We start from the raw sequence: 18,625 nt of genomic DNA, 5'->3' as shown, positions 1-18,625 counted from the left end.
AGTTGCACAGGTCACTCCAATATTCCAGAAAAGTAGTAGGAGTAATATGCTAAATCACAGGCCCATATCATTAACGTCGAAATGCAGCAGGATTTTGTGTTCGAACACGGTCTACTGACACACAGTCAACACGGATTTAGAAAACATCGTTCCTGTGAAACACAACTATTTCTCTACTCGCACGAAGTGTTGCGTGCTATTGACAAGGGATTTCAAATGGCTTCCGTATTTCTGGTTTCCCGGAAGGCTTTTGACATTGTACCACACAAGCGGCTTGTAGTGAAATTGCGTGCTCGGTTATGTGGCTGGTTTCGTGATTGACAGAAAGTTATCGAGTGAAACAGAAGTGATTTATGGCGTTCCCCAAGGTAGTGTTACAGGCCCTTTGCTGTTCTTTATCTATATAAACTCTTAGGGAGACAATCGGAGCAGCCATAGTTGGTTGTCTGCGTTTATCAACTAAAAAATGGTTCAAATGGCTCTGAGCACTATGCGATTTAACTTCTGAGGTCATCAGTGGCCTAGAACTTAGAACTAATTAAACCTAACTAACCTAAGGACATCACACACATCCATGCCCGAGGCAGGATTCGAACCTGCGACCATAGCGGTCGTTCGTTTCCAGACTGTAGCGCCTAGAACCGCACGGCCCCTCTGGCCGGCGTTTATCAACTAGTAAAGTCATCAGAAGATCAAAACAGACTGCAAAACGATTTAGAAGAAATATCGGAATGGTGCGAAAAGTGGCAGTTGACCTTAAATAACGAAAAGTGTGAGGTCGTCCACATGAGTGCTAAAAGGAATCCGTTAAACTTAGATTACATGATAAATCAGTCATATCTATAGCCGTAAATTCAACTAAATACCTAGGAATTACAGTTACGAACAACTTAAATTGGAAGGAACACACAGAAAATGTTGTGAGGAAGGTTAACCAAAGACTGCATTTTATTGGCAGGACACTTAGAAAATGTAACAGATCTACGAGTAGTAGGGAGACTGCCTACACTACACTTGTCCGTCCTCTTTTAGAATACTACTGCGCGGCGAGGCATCATTACCAGATAGAATTGACGGAGTACATCGAAAAAGAATCGAAGAAGGGCAGCACGTTCTGTATAATCGCGAAATAGAGGAGATGGTGTAACTGAAATCGTAGAGGATTTACAATGGACATCATTAAAAAAAAAAAAGGTGTTTTTCGTTGCGGAGGAATCTTCTCACGAAATTCGAATCACCAACATTATCCTCTGAATGCGAAAATACTTTGATGACGCCGACCTGCATAGGGAGAAACGATCACCATGATAAAATAAGGGAAAACAGAGTTCGTACGGAAAGATATGGGTGTTCATTCTTTCAGCGCGCTATACGAGATTGGAATAATAGAGAATTGTGAAGGTGGTTCGATGAACCCTCTGCCAGGCACTTAAATGTGATTTGCAGAGTATCCATGTAGATGTAGATAGATGTCGTACAAATGTCACGATCCCATGCTACAGGGTAGTTTTAGTTGTTCCTTTGATACCTCAGGCAGTATAGACGGAAAGCTATCTAGCGTATTGGTGCCCTACTTTACACGAATGATGCTCATACTCTGCACTGCAATATTTGCGTTATTTGTAGTATTAGTGTCATGACTTGCCGTTTAGGGCCGGTACTGGTACAGCGGCTTAGGGCTGAAACACAAGCAGTAGTGTGCATAACAGTTGCATTGCTGTTGCAGAACGTAAGCAGGACTTTACTCGGAAAGCTGTTTTATCAAAACAGCAGTATAGCTTCGGGTCAACTGGCGACTTGGAAGTTGCTCCTGGGACAGGCCGACTGTCAAGTCGAGGAGCAATTTTTTGGCAAAGTTACTGTTGCCATGGCTAAGAGTTCTGGACGCAATGTGTGATGTCAAAGTAGTGCACGATGTGTGTCGCCACAACTGAACATTCCGTTGTCCACCATTTGAAAAGTGCTGCGAACAATATTGTGAAATGGTATCTCTAGTGCGGTTAGAGGCTGTCGTGTATGCAAATGGTCGTAACGTAGAACGTAAACATGATACGAACTAAGAAACGTTACCCTCTCATGTGGAATTTAAACTGTGTTTCTTTAAATGGTTTATTCGTTATTTCTCTACCGCATGTCCTTGAAAAAGTTCCCACAAAATTTCATTGTCCTACTATCACTTTTTTTCATAAGGGCCCTCTCAAGTAGTGCAACCATCAGGTATACTGTAGATGGACCACTGAAATTAACCGCAGTGTACGTTATTTCACTTGCGAAGAAACTCTCGGGCGGATGATGGTGTTGGTGCATCTCAGTGTCTAAATATTTTGGGGTGCAAATGAACCCCATTACGTTAAATATAGCCGTGTTGGTACGGATGAAAATCGTCGTTGTGTGCCTGCCATTCCTCGCCACAACAGAGATTCTTCGCTCTGCTCAGGACATGATTTGTATCTCGGACCGTTGGCGCTTTCCATGGTTTAGCAGCAATGTCGGGCGCATATCTAACGCCTAAAAGCCAGCCCCAGCTGCGCTTATGACGACACAGTATTTTTCAGGGGCCAGCACACCATCATAAAATATCTTGAAATTGAGGATCGTTGCAGCTGCGCTAATGACTTATTTATTGTTAATAACTCAAATGGCGTTTATATATTCATTGCACTACCAAATGTGGATATTGAACGGCAATGCCATATATCTGCGAAAATTAACGCATAAATTTAGTGTACCGTTAAAACATTTTCCTGAGCGTAATGGCTTGCACTGAAGTTTTTTTCAAATTCGTCGAAATGCTGTAATTTTTAGCGGAATACTTTTCGTGTATTTTCTTAGCCGGAGCTGCACTGCCTGACATTCTCATCTCTCAGAACTGATTAAGCTTTACATCAAACACTTATGACGCAGTCATATGATTTACTGAATTCAGAAATCAATGTTACCTAGCTGGGTGACAATTGCCTACTGATAGATGTGACCTAGGAACAAATATTTGAAAGCGGAAGTAATGATGAGATGACGATGGGACGCATCATCATCAGTACTGTAATTACTGAGCAGTGGAAGCAGAAAGAGCTGTGAGGCTAAATCTCCTAAGAATAACAGATTTTTATTTTTTAAAAGAGATACTTTTCGTATAGCTTCATGCTCAACAAGACTTGTGCAACGGGGAGGTGGACGACACTTACATCGACTCCACAGGCCACTTTCACGATCGTGCTCGCATGCATTCTCCAGTCTAAGTTTAGTTTTATAAGAGCCATATATCTCTAAGGAAATGCCGTGGAGTTTTCCCACCTTCCTCTTAGTAATAAAATAAAAAAAAATATGTATATTGTTCAAATGGTTCTGAGCACTGTGGGACTTAACATCTGAGGTTATCTGTCCCCTAGAACTTAGAACGACTTAAATCTAACTAACCTAAGGATATCACACACATCCATGTCCGAGGCAGGAATCGAACCTGCGAACGTAGTGGTCGCGCGGTTCCAGACTGAAGCGTCTAGAAGCGCTCGCCACACTGGCCGGCAAAATATTTATAAAATGCGAATATATTCAGAACTGTGCTCACATGAATCACCGACAGATGGATACTCGACTTTTCTCTATTAGAGTAACACAACTGAGGCGGCAAGTAGCGCATCTAGGGATAGAATTAAAATTTTAATACTGACAGAATATCGACAGCGATTGCTCATCTACATTGGAATATTTACTTAGATTCTCACTAGGCCTAGGTCTTTATCAACTGACGATTATAACTACCTAAAAAGACACAAGATTATAACTATAGCGGTGTGCTCTAAAAAAGTAGTCACATTATCACCATGCACGAGTAGCAAAATAGATAATGTAAAATTATGAAAATAATACGTAAAGGAAGCAAGTAATACAAAGTTTATTTCGTTTTTGTGCACACAAGTAATGTGGATGTGAGGAGCTATTACTAAGTAATTACACACATCAATTGAAGATAGACGTTGACTGTGGGTATTGTATCACAGACACAGTCCCTTTGACTGTTCAGAAATGTCACTAAACTCGTCCAACGATGTAAGCGCATGAGGAGCCCCTATTAGACGGAGGGGGTCCGACAGCCTATCAGTTCCAGTCATTCCACCATGAAAGAAGTACACGGCTCCTGTTGTCTGTAGTTCAACCAAACCTATACGGTCAATACCGCGGTTCGATCGCATTCGAATTGTTCCTGTGAGCCCGGAAGGGCTCTCAACAAGGGAAGTGTTCAGGCGTCTCAGAGTGAACCAAATGGCTCTGAGCACTATGTGACTTAACTTCTGAAGTCATCAGTCGCCTAGAACTTAGAACTAATTAATCCTAACTAACCTAAGGCCATCACACACATCCATGCCCGAGGCAGGATTCGAACCTGCGACCGTAGCGGTCGCTCGGTTCCAGACTGTAGCGCCTAGAACCGCATGTCCACTACGGCCGGCTCAGAGTGAATCAAAGTGATGTTGTTCGGACATGGACAAGATAAAGAGAGACAGGAACTGTCGATGACATGCTTCGCTCAGGTCGCCTGCAGTGGATGACAGCTACCTACGGATCATACCTCGGAGGAACCCTGACAGCACAGGACGTCGTGTTACGAGTCAAATTGTGCGCAGTAGGCTGCATGATGCCCAACTTCACTCTCGACGTCCATGGCAAGGGCCATCTTTGCAACCATGACACCATGCAGCGAGGTACAGTTGGCCCCAACAACATGCCGAATGGATCGCTCAGGATTGGCATCACGTTCTCTTCACAGATGAGTGTCGCATATGCCTTTAACCAGACAATCGTCGGAGACGTGTTTGGAGGCAGCCCGGTTAGACCGAACGCCTTAGACACACAGCCCAGCGAGTGCAGCAAGGTGGAGGTTCTCTGATGTTTTGGGGTGGCATTATGTGGGGCCGACGTACGCCGCTGGCGGTCATGGAAAGCGCAGTAACGCCTGTCCGATACGTGAATGCCATCCTCCGACCGATAGTGCAACCATATCGGCAGCACATTGGCGAGGCTGTCGTCTTCATGGACGACAATTCGCGCCCCAGTCGTGCACATCTTGTGAATGACTTCTTTCAGAATAACGGCATCGTTCGACTAGAGTGGCCAGCATGGTCTCCAGACATGAACCCTATCGATCATGCCTGGGATAGATTGAAAAGGGCTGTTTATGGACGATGTAACTCATCAACCACTCTGAGGGATCTACGCCGAATCGCCTTTGAGGACTGGGACAATCTGGATCAACAGTGCTGTGATGAACTTGTGGTATCGGTGTGCACAGCAATGTGGACTACCACCTCTTAAGGTCTCACTGTTTCGTGGTACAACATACAATGTCTGGTTTTCACGAGCAATAAAAAGGGCGGAAATGATGTTTATGTTGATATCTATTGCAATTTTCTGTACAGGTCCCGGAATTTTCCGGACCGAGGTGATGAAAAACTTTTTTTATGTGTGTATTTAAAAACACTGATACAGCAAAAATCTGTAAACTGATATGGTAACAGATATGGTCAATATACGTTCCTTTGGGAACGTTTATTTCTTTGTAGAAAATAGATCATAAATGAAACAATGAGTACCTCAGTCTGTTATGGCCCGAACAACTGTAGCCAGACAACCGTTAAGAAAGAATGTTGAAATTTAGGTGCACTGATAAGGTAAGAATGAGAAGGCTCTCCGGAGAATCGGCGAGGAAAGGAATATATGGAAAACATCGACAAGTAGAAGGGACAGAATGATAGGACATCCTTTGAGACATCAGGGAATTAAATCCATGGCACTACATGAAGCTGCAGGGGGTAAAAACTGCAGAGGAAGACAGAGATTAGAAGTCACCCAGCAAATAATTGAGGAGGTAGGTCGCAAGTGCTACTCTGAGATGAAGATGTTGGCACGGGAGAAGAATTCGTGGCAGGAGTGCATCAAACCAGTCAGAAGACTGATGACTAAAAAAAAAAGTAAACGAACACGATTGCTATTAAAGTGACTGCTGTACTTCGTAAGTACCTTAACTATAATAAAGATTGAAATACTGGCTCAATATTTATCACAGGGACCAAGAAACCATTCTATCAGTTGACTAAGGTCAGAACTGAAAACTTCTGCCGAGACCCAATATAAAAACACTTGTGAACAGAAATATGTGAATGTAAACGCTTTTACAAACCTATGCAGCAGGTACTCATTATGCTGACCCATAAACTGCAAAGGCCAATAACTGCTTATCAGTAATGAAAAACTAATTAAACACTTACGAAAATTACTACTACACAAAAGTTAATCAGTACTATTAAAGCAATAAATATTCTGTAGTTCAATAAAATAGGACACTCGGGTGTATTGCATCACTAGGAAAAGGATCCTGTCTAGGAAAATGACACTGGAGCACCCCAAGGTTTTCGAACCTTCCGCCGACCACTGGCGACAACATCGATGTACTGTGGAGACCTCACGCCCCACGTGTTGAGCAATTCGGCGGTACGTCCACCCGGCCTCCCACATGCCCACTATACGCCCTCGCTCAAAGTCCGTCAACTGCACATACGGTTCACGTCCACGCTGTCGCGGCATGCTACCAGTGTTAATGACTGCGATGGAGCTCCGTATGCCACAGCAAACTGGCTGACACTGACGGCGGCGGTGCACAAATGCTGCGCAGCTGGCGCCATTCGACGGCCAACACCGCGGTTCCTGGTGTGTCCGCTGTGCCGTGCGTGTGATCATTGCTTGTACAGCCCTCTCGCAGTGTCCGGAGCGAGTATGGGGGGGGCTGACACACCGGTGTCAATGCGTTCTTCTTTCCATTTCCAGGAGTGTATAACACAGTCATAAGCCCAGCAATTATGTATAATTCAGAAACCTTAAGCATGACAAAACGAGAAAAGTAAAACCTATCAACATTAGAAAGAAGAGCGGTGAGGAAGATACACTTGCTGTTCCAACAACACAATGCACGTCCGCATGTATCCCGTGCCACCCAACGTGCTCTATAAGGTGTAAGTCAACTACCCTGGCTAGCAAGTTCTCCGGATCTGTCCCCCATTGAGCATGTTTGGGACTGGATGAAGCGTCGTCTCACGCGGTCTGCACGTCCAGCACGAACGCTGGTCCAACTGAGGCGCCAGGTGGAAATGGCATGGCAAGCCGTTCCACAGGACTACATCCAGCATCTCTACGAACGTCTCCATTGGAGAATAGCAGCCTGCATTGCTGCGAAAGGTGGATATACACTGTACTAGTGCCGACATTGTGCATGCTCTGTTGCCTGTGTCTATGTGCCTGTGGTTCTGTCAGTGTGATCATGTGATGTATCTGACCCCAGGAATGTGTCAATAAAGTTTCCCCTTCCTGGGACAATGAATTCACGGTGTTCTTTTTTCAATTTCCAGGAGTGTATAAGGATCGATCTTAGCTAAGGGAGAATGGAGGAGGTGGGAGAACGAGGAAATCGACCTCTTGAAGCAAGAACCAACAATCCTACAGAATCTGAAGAAACCATGTGGCGCTTACGCCAAAAACGTACAAGTGAAGAAAGCATTTGAGTGGACGCCCCTAAGTACGACCAAGCCTGAATAGGTGACCTGGCGAAGGTCCTGTCAACTCTGCGATTGAAGACATCTGGAGGAACCGAGCACAAAACAGGAAGTAATGGAGGCAGTTTGTGGAAGAAGCGCTTGGTCCGTAGGGCCTGCAAACGCTGGATTTGTTTGTTTGTAACACCATGTAAAACTGTGAAGAGGCGTCATTCTCGTTCTTCTGAAGAAGATCAGTGTTCAGTGACCCTTTATGACAAGATAGACCGGCCGAAGTGGCCGAGCGCTTCTAGGCGCTACAGTCTGGAACCAAACGACCGCTACGGTCACAGGTTCCAATCCTGCCTCGGGCATGGATGTGTGTGATGTCCTTAGGTTAGTTAGGTTTAAGTAGTTCTAAGTTATTGGGGACTGATGACCTCAGAAGTTATGTCCCATAGAGCTCAGAGCCAATTGAACCAAGTGACAAGAGAGTACAAGAAGTGGATGGAAGTGGCAGACCGGTTGGATCAGAAGAAACTTACTTACGAGTTTGACAGAAAGGCAAGAGTTAAGTATTACCTGAGAATTTTCTTTGATAACAATGTTGCGAACAATACGTATGTAATGTATGCAAAATAGGCAGCAGAAGGAGGATGGAAATCAACATACAATACGTCGCAAGAACTCTAATCGGCAATTATTTAAGTCGACAGAGGAATTGATGGAGAGCTGTAAAACTTCAAGGTTACAACCGTGTTGTAGCCCAAAGAGCAACAAATGACAAAATGTAACGTGAGGAAAAGATGTGTTCATTGTGCTTCAAAGCATATTGAAAATTGCACTTACAATATCTATGAGCAGGGTGGCGTTAGATTATGTTTTGCTTCAGGCAAAAACTGTTTTGCGGAATTTCACATCAGACAACAGCAGACACGCAGCCTATGTAGGTCTTCGATATACACTGATGGAAAAAAATCGAAAACCAAACGATAATTAATATGCAGAGTAATGAAATTCCGGGAATACATTTGTCTCGTTAGTAAATTTAACTGCAAGATCACAGGTTAATGCAAGCGCGAGATAAGCCATTCCAAATGTGAAATTCTGGTACGTTAATAACCGTTGTAACCGCTAGAATGTTGAATGCAAGAATGCAAAGGTGCGTGCATTGCGGACGTCAGATGCGAGATTATAATGTTGGGAAACACACGCTGGAATGCTGTTAATGAATGTCAGTACAACAGGTCGAATTAGCAGACTGACGAACAAATTTGCAGCAAGGATGCGTGACATAACCGCGACAGTGCACTTGCTGTAATGTGAATTCGAACGCCAGACGATAACTTGAGGTGTAGGTCCAGTGTATCTAGTACACTGACAGGATGGCTACAGGCCCTCAAGTGGCCTCCTTCTAACTGGCATCAAGGCAGAAGCAGCTTTCATCAGTAAACACGACAGATCTTCACCCTGCCCTCCAATGAGCTCTCGCTCGACACCACTGACGCCTCAAACGGCTGTGGTTTTGGGTCATTGAAATGCATGGTACGGGGCGTCTGTCTCGGAGCTGTACTTTTAATAACGGATTTGTAACAGATGGTTGTGTCACTGTAGTGCCAATTGCTGTTCAAACTGCTGCTGCAGATGCATTACGATGCGCCAGAACCATGTGCCGAACACAATGGTCTTCCATCTCGATAGCGTCACTTGGCTGTCCAGAGTCCCGTCTTCTTGTGACCGTGTTCACTGCTTCCACCAGTCATGCACAGTGATTACATTCCTGCCAAGTTCTTCTGCAGTATCGCAGAAGGAACATCCAGCTTCTTGTAGCCCTACTACACGACCTCGTTCAAACTCAGTGAGGTGCTGATAATGGCGTCTACGTCCCCTTAAAGCCATTCTTGTTTAACATCTACTCGCCACGTCCAATCACAAAGGTAACTTACGCTCACGAGCGGCGCAGGATATATTTAAAGCAAACCTGCTTTGCATTCTTACAGTGGCGCTACTAGCGCCATTCCCATGCGACTGGCGCGAAATCTGAACAGGCATCATCTTTGCAATGTAGAAACACTGCTACCAGCTTTCGTTTATGTCGCACAACTCCTTGGTTTTGCGCTTCTTTTCCCGTAAGTGTATAATGTGTTATGTTGTCAACAACTGTCCATTAAGGTACATATGGACAATATGTTATATTATTTTTTTAGAAATTCAAACAAAAATAATAAATATTTGAAATAATAACATATTTTATTTGTAAACCTTCCACGTAACACGGAGAATCATAAATTTATGTTCTTAGTTCTTTAGTTTTCTTATACACGTGAAAGAGTTAAAGCAACATTATTTTCAATTGATACTTTGTAAGACGCATGTTGTAATGTTGACTAATTGTTGTACATGTGTAAACCCGACAACGTATTGAATAATGCAGAAATAAATGACAATTTATATTGAATTTGTTATATCTCGGAAACGATTCGGGGTAGGGCTTATGTTTATACGAAGTTTTCTGCTTCAAATGATGGTCCTCTCATGTCCCTTTCCTCCTGGAATACCCTGTATGTGGAAACAACAGTTACGATAATTGTATAATGCACTGCTATCGTAGTTAAAGCCGACTGCGAGAAACAAATAGTCATCGCACATTTTCACAGGATGGCACAACGTTTTCTATGTCGCAGTTGGTTTTAACAGAAAACTAGTAAGTCTATGTTGTTATTTATAAAGATTAACTCCAGTCTTCCCCTTTAAGTCAATCTCCTCCTCCCCCTCTTTCTCCCCCTCAACCGCTTTAAGTCAGTGTCCACCCTCTAATTCCATCTCCTTCTCCCCCTCCCTTTGTCTGTCTCCTCATCCCCCTCACTCTCCATCTTCTCCTACCCCCTCTCTGTCCATCCATCTCTTCCTCCCCCCTCTCTCTCCATCTCTTCCTCTTTCCTTCCTCTATCCATTTCGTCCTCACCCCACTCTCTCTCTGCCCACCTCCTCCTCTTCCTCTTCTGTCCATTTCCCCCTCCCCCTCACTCTGTTCATCTGCTCCGCCCTTTATCTGTGTTCATCTCTTCCTCCCACTTCTCTGACCATCTCCTCCTCCACTCTTCTCTCTCCACGTTATCACCCTCACCCCACTAGGAAGTTCCTGGTTCTTACCCCAACAGTATGTCTTTAAACGTAGTAAGTAGAATATATATCAAGTTTACTTGAAATCGATTCAGAGGTTTAGGAGGACCTATTTACCCCTGTTTTTGCCTTCTTACACATTTGTCACATAATATGTTTCATACACGTTTAACACATTTCACATATATATTTGTACACAGAGTTCACCAGTATCTCTAGAGAATTTCTCCCTGGAGTTACGTTACTTAAATGTTTAACGCGTCACATCTCCTGAATTATTCGCCGTTCAATGACGTCATTTTGCAGGTACATTCAGTGGTATATGTCAATACCGCCTCCAAAACGCGTCGCGAGTACAGATAGTAGTAAAGAAGAAGTAAATTAGAACTACATGCCTGCTAAAAAATTTTAATAACGATTCATGGTTTTCAAATGTTCAGATGCTTCAGGTGACCACAGTTAACTTCTTACGTTATTGACAAGTACAAGCCAAGAGCTTTAAAGATGATTTAAAATTTTGCTGTAATCTCTCATTCCATTAGATGGATGACTTTATAATCGTTTAATAACTGGTTTTCCCACAATTTCGTACCCTCTGTAAGAGACAATAAAAAAAACTTGATTTGCTTGAACACAGCAGTGATGTACTATTGGTATTAACTGTATGGCCCACACTCCAGCGTCTGAGTTAATCTCAGGGAATATATTATCACTTATCTTCCAGCAAACGTTACATCCCTGTTCCAGCCAACAGATCGGGAAGTAATTCAAAATTTCAGATGTATTTACACAAAAAATGGCTCAAATGGCTCTGAACACTATTGGACTTAACATCTGAGGTCAGCAGTCCCCTAGAACTTAGAACTAACTAAACCTAACTAACCTAAGGACCTCACACACATCCATGCCAGAGGCAGGATTAGAACCTGCGACCGTAGCAGTCACGCGGTTCCGGACTAAAGCGCCTAGAACCGCTCGGCCACAGAGGCCAGCTGTTTTTACAGAGTTTCTTTCCTTCAGGAGCTTATCATTCCCGACTGTACAGTGGTGGATTTTCAGGAAAAATTTTACATAACTATGCTATTATCTGAACAGCTTTGGTGTGGAATGAAGTTAAGCATGTTACTCTTCGGAAGCCTTGGCGATAACTCTTGTCAGAAGTCAACGAAGAAGAAACTGACTCCACTATTCCAATCGAAAATGATGTTGTTAAACTCCTAGATGTTGCTCTAAATGAAATTTTCCTCTATGTGAAGTTTTGGACTGGATAGATACGACCAATAAAGAATCTGTAGTTGAATACATATCAAATAAACTGATAGTAGAAAGTGTGAAAAGGCCACAACAAGAACTTCACCAACCAGATATCAAATGCGATGTAGAAAAATGGACTGTCGCAACCAACTCAATACATCCACCTATCTACAATTAAATAGCTGCCACTAATGATACATTTACAAGATTTGCTGAAAGCAGCAAATCGTACAAAACTGCAGAACTTGCAAATTTGTGTACCATACGTAATGAGCTTGTGAAGAATAAATCGGATACAAAAAACAAAAAGACATTAAGTTTCCTTTCAAGTGGATAAAATGTAGAACTACTGTACGTATTGTAGTATAAAACCCTCTACTGAACTGCAGTAAAACGTTGTTTCACACAGTCTTATACATTTTTATCACTTTAACGAAAGCAGAGGACCTACGATGAACAAAGGCTTGTCACCGCTCACCAGTCACCTTGCATCTCACTCTCTCTACACTGCTATTTTTCGTTGGCGCTACGTAATCCACATAGGCGGGTTTCTACTACATACCAGGTGCCCCACGCACGCCGTCCTGTGTTGATGTTAGTTAATCCTGGGTACCACAGACGCCGAAAGGTTTGCCTAAGCGGAATAGTAAAGGGGACTCAACACCAACAGAGGCGAAAACCTGTTAACAGAATATCAGCACTTGAAAACAAGATTTTACAACTGTAACTGGTCTATAGCTTGTCGCTAGCAAAATTGCTTGCTGTAGGAAAGGTACGGGTTCGATTCCCAGGCTTGAGAAAAGTGTCTATGCAGAAGAATGATTGTCCCTGACCAAAACAATATGCACAAGGGCCAAAGCATATTAATTATCTGTTTCAATGCATATCAACATATGAAAGATAATTTATTGAGAACACATAATGCACCAATTCGTTCTTCACAATTGGCAATATTTCACAAATGCTATTATCTCTCTGACTGCAACAAGAAGCAATGAATATATAAAATATATATAAAATATCATAAGGAATGTTCCTCTAAATCTATGTTATAGACTGACAGATCTTTATAATTGCGTTATTCATAATACAGATGTTCAAATGCATGTCAGCCTTGGGTGCATTGATGTAAGCGCCTATCGGTATCGGCATGGACACATCTTACATTTCTGCATAGAGGTATTCGGTTTTTTTTCTTTTTTAACACATCTGGATTTTTCAAAAAATGGTTCAAATGGCTCTGAGCACTATGGGACTTAACATCTGAGGTCATCAGTCTCCTAGAACTTAGAACTACTTAAACCTAACCAACCTAAGCACATCACACACATCCATGCGCGAGGCAGGATTCGAACCTGCGACCGTAGCAGTCACGCGGTTCCGGACTAAAGCGCCTAGAACCGCACGGATTTTTCATTTCTGGTTGTAAGCCCTGGCTTTGATATAACTCCATAACAAAAAATTGAAGGGCATTATCTCAGGCAATGTCACTGCTCATCGAATGTAGTCACTACTTGGGGTACACATTTTTGAGATATTTCCTAACTCCTATACAATAACGGGGTTGTGCACTCTCGTGCTGAATCCAGAGCCTCACAGCTAATTGAAGTGGAATGCCTTATAAGAGATACCCAAGGCTAAGCTCAGTGTAGGAATTGAAACAGCCGACAAGTTAGTCTGGGAGCCAAATAAACAGCTCCAATGACGTCTCCTAGAATTCCGCACCATACGTTAACACCCAATTATTCTTGCATGTGATGTGGTCGTAAACAGTGAAGATTTGCAGGAGACCAGTAATGTATATTGTGTCTATTGACAGTGGCGTCATTGGCGAAATAGCATTCATCTCCACATAAAATCTGCCTTATGAAACCCAGATTTTCAGCTACTTTATTTACGAGAGGTTTGCAGAACGATCCCCGATTTTGGAAATGGTTTTCAGCTAGTTGCTGGTGTAGATACAGCTTAAACGGATGTCATTTTCGTTCCTCCATAATCATTTGTACCGAAACCTCGATTTCAACAGGTCTGCTGCAGCTCTTTTTTGTCATAGTTACGATGAGAAATAGGTATTACTGATCGAGATTTAATAACTTTCATAATCTTAATAATAATAATGATCATAATAGTATTATTACTATTATAGGTACAAATAATACAGCAATCTAAATGTAACAGACCGATTACACTTTCGTTTATGCAACATTGCACGTACACATTATTTTCATTGAAGCTATGCTTACCGTGCGAGAGATGTGCTCCAAAATACTTAATAACGTTCCGGGCAACGTCAGCTGCTTCGCGGATTGGTCTTTCCGGGACATGGTGTACCTGGAAAACTCCCTCAGTACGTCTAAAAACACACGCAGAATTTACACGTCTCGTTGGAAAACGTTGTGAATATAGCCTTCAGCCGTCAGCTGCATTGCGGTGCGTCTCCCGATAGACGAGTGTAGTCTTCGCTTGAGTACATTGCAGTTGCTACCTGTTTCACTGTAATACCGGACTCGAACTACAAAAAGACGGCCACGCAACCTTATCAGAGCAGAAACAGAAGGAAAACGCACGCAGATGGCGGCACAACTCGGTGGAGCTTCGCTTATTCTATATATTCCGAGGACCATATGCTGCTACGCGCAACAAGCGACAGACAATTGTTGATTTTTTTCCTTCTCGATGTAACGTGTACATACAAGAAAAGAAACGGTTAACCACTTAACGAGAAACCGACAAACACCACGACAACGACATGTTATTCACTCACTGACGTCTCACAAGACACACCAATGGGCTGATTTTTATTTACCAGTGTTTGAAAGATACGAGAAATAACAAATCCCGTAGTGGTATAGGTGGAATTTTATCAGAAGTAATGAACCTCACGTTGCCAGCGGAGACAGAGTGTACCGTCTCATGTCACGGAATGTTTGTCCTGTAACCAGAAAGAATGGTCACTGGCGCAAGGAAAACCACGGCGTGCATGACGTGTTTCCAACAGCACTGCGCTGTTCGCTCTAGCCGACAGCTGCTAATGGACGCGTCGCAGTATTACTATCATGACAAGTTTCGCAAACGAGGAATACGCCGATATCTACCTCATCTATGGGTTTGCGATGGAAACACCGACATTTCAAAACAATTTTATCACGAGAAGTTTCATAATCGGCGACTTCAATCCTCAAAAATATTTACTCTGTGGATAGGCGCTTGAAAGAATGTGGTGCATGTGGAGCAGCTCCAGGATTGATTTAGCTAGGACCGACCGTCAACGTACAGTATTCATAACGAAGAGAATTTTTTACAAACTCTTGCAGAGGACCGAAGAATAAGTACCAGGTCTCTCGCCACTGCGGTCGGGATCTCACTGTCTACTGTTATGCGAGTACTGCAGAGAAACCATAACCATCCCTTCGCATGCAGAAGGTACAGGATGAAAATTATTTAACTATATGAAACAAAATCGTCATAACTTCTGAAGGGTTTGCGTTATGACCTTCAAACTGTAAGGTCGGCGGCGGGGCATGATAGGAATTAGTAAGCGCATGGTATGCTTTGGTTTAGAGACGGAGCCCAATTTCATTTGGATGGGTTCGTCAATAAGCATAACTGGCGCATTTGGGGCACTGAGAATCCACATTTAGTGATGGAGAAGTTTCTTCACCCTCAACGGGTGACTCTGTGATGTGCAATGTCCAGTCACTGAATAATCAGTGCAACATTGCTTGATGGCAAGGTGACTAGCGAACGGTACGTGAAGGTTTTGGAAGATGATTTCATCCCCATTATCCAAAGTGATCCCGATTTGGACAATATATGGTCCATGCAAGACGCAGCTCAACCCCATCGAAGCAGGAGAGCGTTTGGTGTCCTGGCGGAGCATTTTGGGGACCACATTCTGGCTCTGAGGTGCCCAGAGGCCACTGGCATTGGCCCCGAATGGCCGCCATATTCTCCGGATCTGAATACATCGACTCCTTTTTGTGGGGCTATATTAAAGACAAGGTCTACAGCAATAACCCAAAAACCATTGTTGAGCTGAAAACACCCAATCAGGAGATTCAAACAGAATTTCGCTATTCGTCTGCGCCACATCATTACCAATGATGCCACGCATATCGGACGTGTCATAATCTAAATCCGAATATCTGTAGTGACGTTTACATGTTGAATAAAGTGCGTACGCGCCGTAATTTGTAACTAATTTACATTTTTTCATAGAATTCAATAACTGCCACCCTGTACAAGCATTGTCACCAGGAGAAGATCAGCAGAGGCTGGACTTCATCCTATGGCGTCAGAGCCACGACCAGCATTTTTCACGAACAATGCTTTCCCCGACGAATCATATTTCAGGAAGGAGAGTATAGCGAATTCACATAATTGAAATGAGTGACAAGAAGAAACCCCCAAAGCACAATGGTACGATGGTATCAACAACGATGCAGTATCAATATCTGTTGTGGTATTATCGATCAGCACCTCATGGCGCCAGATGTGCTACCGCCAAGGCCCACAGAAGAGCGCTATCTGCAGTTCAAATATGTGTGAATTTCTAAGGGACCAAATTGATTAGGTCGTCAGTCCCTAGACTTACACACTACTTAAACTAACTGGGTTAATTCTAGTGTCCGATACCACTCGTCGGCTTTGACCAATGGCGTAATGTGTGCTGTGATTTTGTTTATGCCGCATATTGCTGTCGATGAACATTAAATGAATTCTCTGGATTTCTTCGTTTAGTGCGTATATTAAAAATTCAATGTAAATTGTTTTGTTTTCATCTCATAATTTGTTTCAGGCATCTTTTGTTAATGAAAAAAGTCGTGATTTATAAACAGTCGTGATTTATAAGGTCTTGATTTCTCACGCTGTTCGTTATGGATGAGTCAGTTGTTTTTACTGCGAAAATTCTCCTTCAGAAAACGAGTGACCGTAAACCAACTATAAAATTTTTGCAGTTATTGTTCGTCATTGCGGGGAAAGAGAAGGATTTCAGTGTTGCAAGGCCATTTAGATTAATACTCTTGGAGGAAGAGTATTCCTAAAGGTTATTGTTTATTTTTTGCATGAATGAAAGTAGTCAGGAAAAGGTACAGGCCTCGTTTTGTTAGTTAGGTGTTGGTGGGTCTGATACTTCTTTCTTGTTTTATGTTGTGTTTTTTTTTATGTTACTGTATTGTGCGAGTGCTACTATTTTGATTTCTATGGAGGGAGGTTTTTCTGTCGCTTTAATATTTTCTGGTTACAATCGTGGGCCGAGGGGTATTACTGTGTCTTTTCCGGAGGGCTTATGTGATTGACTCGTGGTTTCATTTTTTGTATTGTTTTGAAATTTTGCGTCTGACTGATGGCGGGAACATTTGATTTGAGTGGTACCTTATTCGTGCCTGGAGTGTGTGTTTCTTATTATTTATTCATTAGTTATTCTGGATTTTGCTTCTTTAGTTACAGTTTGACCTTCTAACATTATTATTTCTTGTTATTTCCTTATTTCGTTCTTGTCAGCCTCGATCTTTGACTCCGTTGGAAGTTCATATGCGGTAAGTTTCTATTTATGTAGCGAATTTTATGTTTCCCTTCTCGTTGTTTTTGTTACACTTGTCTTATTTTTACTGTCATTGCTGGTGTACCGATTTTACTGTGTGTTATTTGGCGCTAGTGCCGCTGGTGTGACTTTTGTGTAGTATAGTTATCCGTTGCAAGGTTTGATCTTTTTTACGTTTCATTTCTTTGCGTGTGCAGTAATGTGTGCAGATATTTTCATTTTTTGAAAGTCTAGTCGTATTCTGTAGTTCACAAACAAGGTCATCTTTTACGCACGTTTCTCATATAATATTTTTGCACAAGAAACAGTAATATTGGAATCGGTAACTAGAAATGATCTCCTACATAGGTTGCTTCTAGTTAACGGTTCCAACTATTCGACGGTTCATTATTTAGATCGTTTTGCAGTACGTGTGGAAAATATAATAGAACAGGCTCTGCTAACGGTATACTACGCCTTCCACATCACTGGCAACAGGTTCTACACAACGCTGTTCTATTATATTATATAACATATGCACTCGTAATTGCTCTCGTGTTCTTTATTTCAGTCATCTTCAACTCGTTTAAATGAAATTCGCGCGTAAATAGTAGTCGCGTTAAACGTATTACTTTATGGCATGCTACATTCGTTTGTTTACGAGTACAATCCGTTCCATTCATAGATTGTCCATTGCAGCATTTTTGCCTTACGTATGACGTCATTGGTCAAAGCCGACGGGTGATATAGGACACTAGAATTTATCCAACTAACTTATGCTAAGAACAACACACACACCCATGCCCGAGGGCGGATTCGAACCTCCGCCGGGAGGGGCCGTGCAGTCCGTGACACGACGCCCCAAACCGCACGGCCAGTCCGCGCGGTGAGCTACCAGCGTTTCCTGGATGCTACGTTACCATAATTGTTGGAAGACGTCAGTTTGGCCTCTCATATGAACCTGTGGTACAGTCATATGGAGCCCCGCTCACTTCGGCGTCTCAGTGCCACCTGGACAGTTCCTTCCTTCCAAAGGAACTGGTCGTGGAGGCCCTGTAGCATTGTCAGCTAGATCGCCACACCGTAATCTACTGGATATCTTTCTGTGGGGCCATCTGAAGTTTGTGATTTACAAACCAGAGATTGTTGATGGCAACACCCGTCATCTCAGAATACAACATGCCTGTGATATTACGCGAAG

Source organism: Schistocerca gregaria, chromosome X (assembly GCF_023897955.1).
Source record: "Schistocerca gregaria isolate iqSchGreg1 chromosome X, iqSchGreg1.2, whole genome shotgun sequence".
In the NCBI taxonomy this organism is placed as follows: Eukaryota; Metazoa; Arthropoda; class Insecta; order Orthoptera; family Acrididae; genus Schistocerca; species Schistocerca gregaria.
This window is presented reverse-complemented; position numbering follows the sequence as displayed.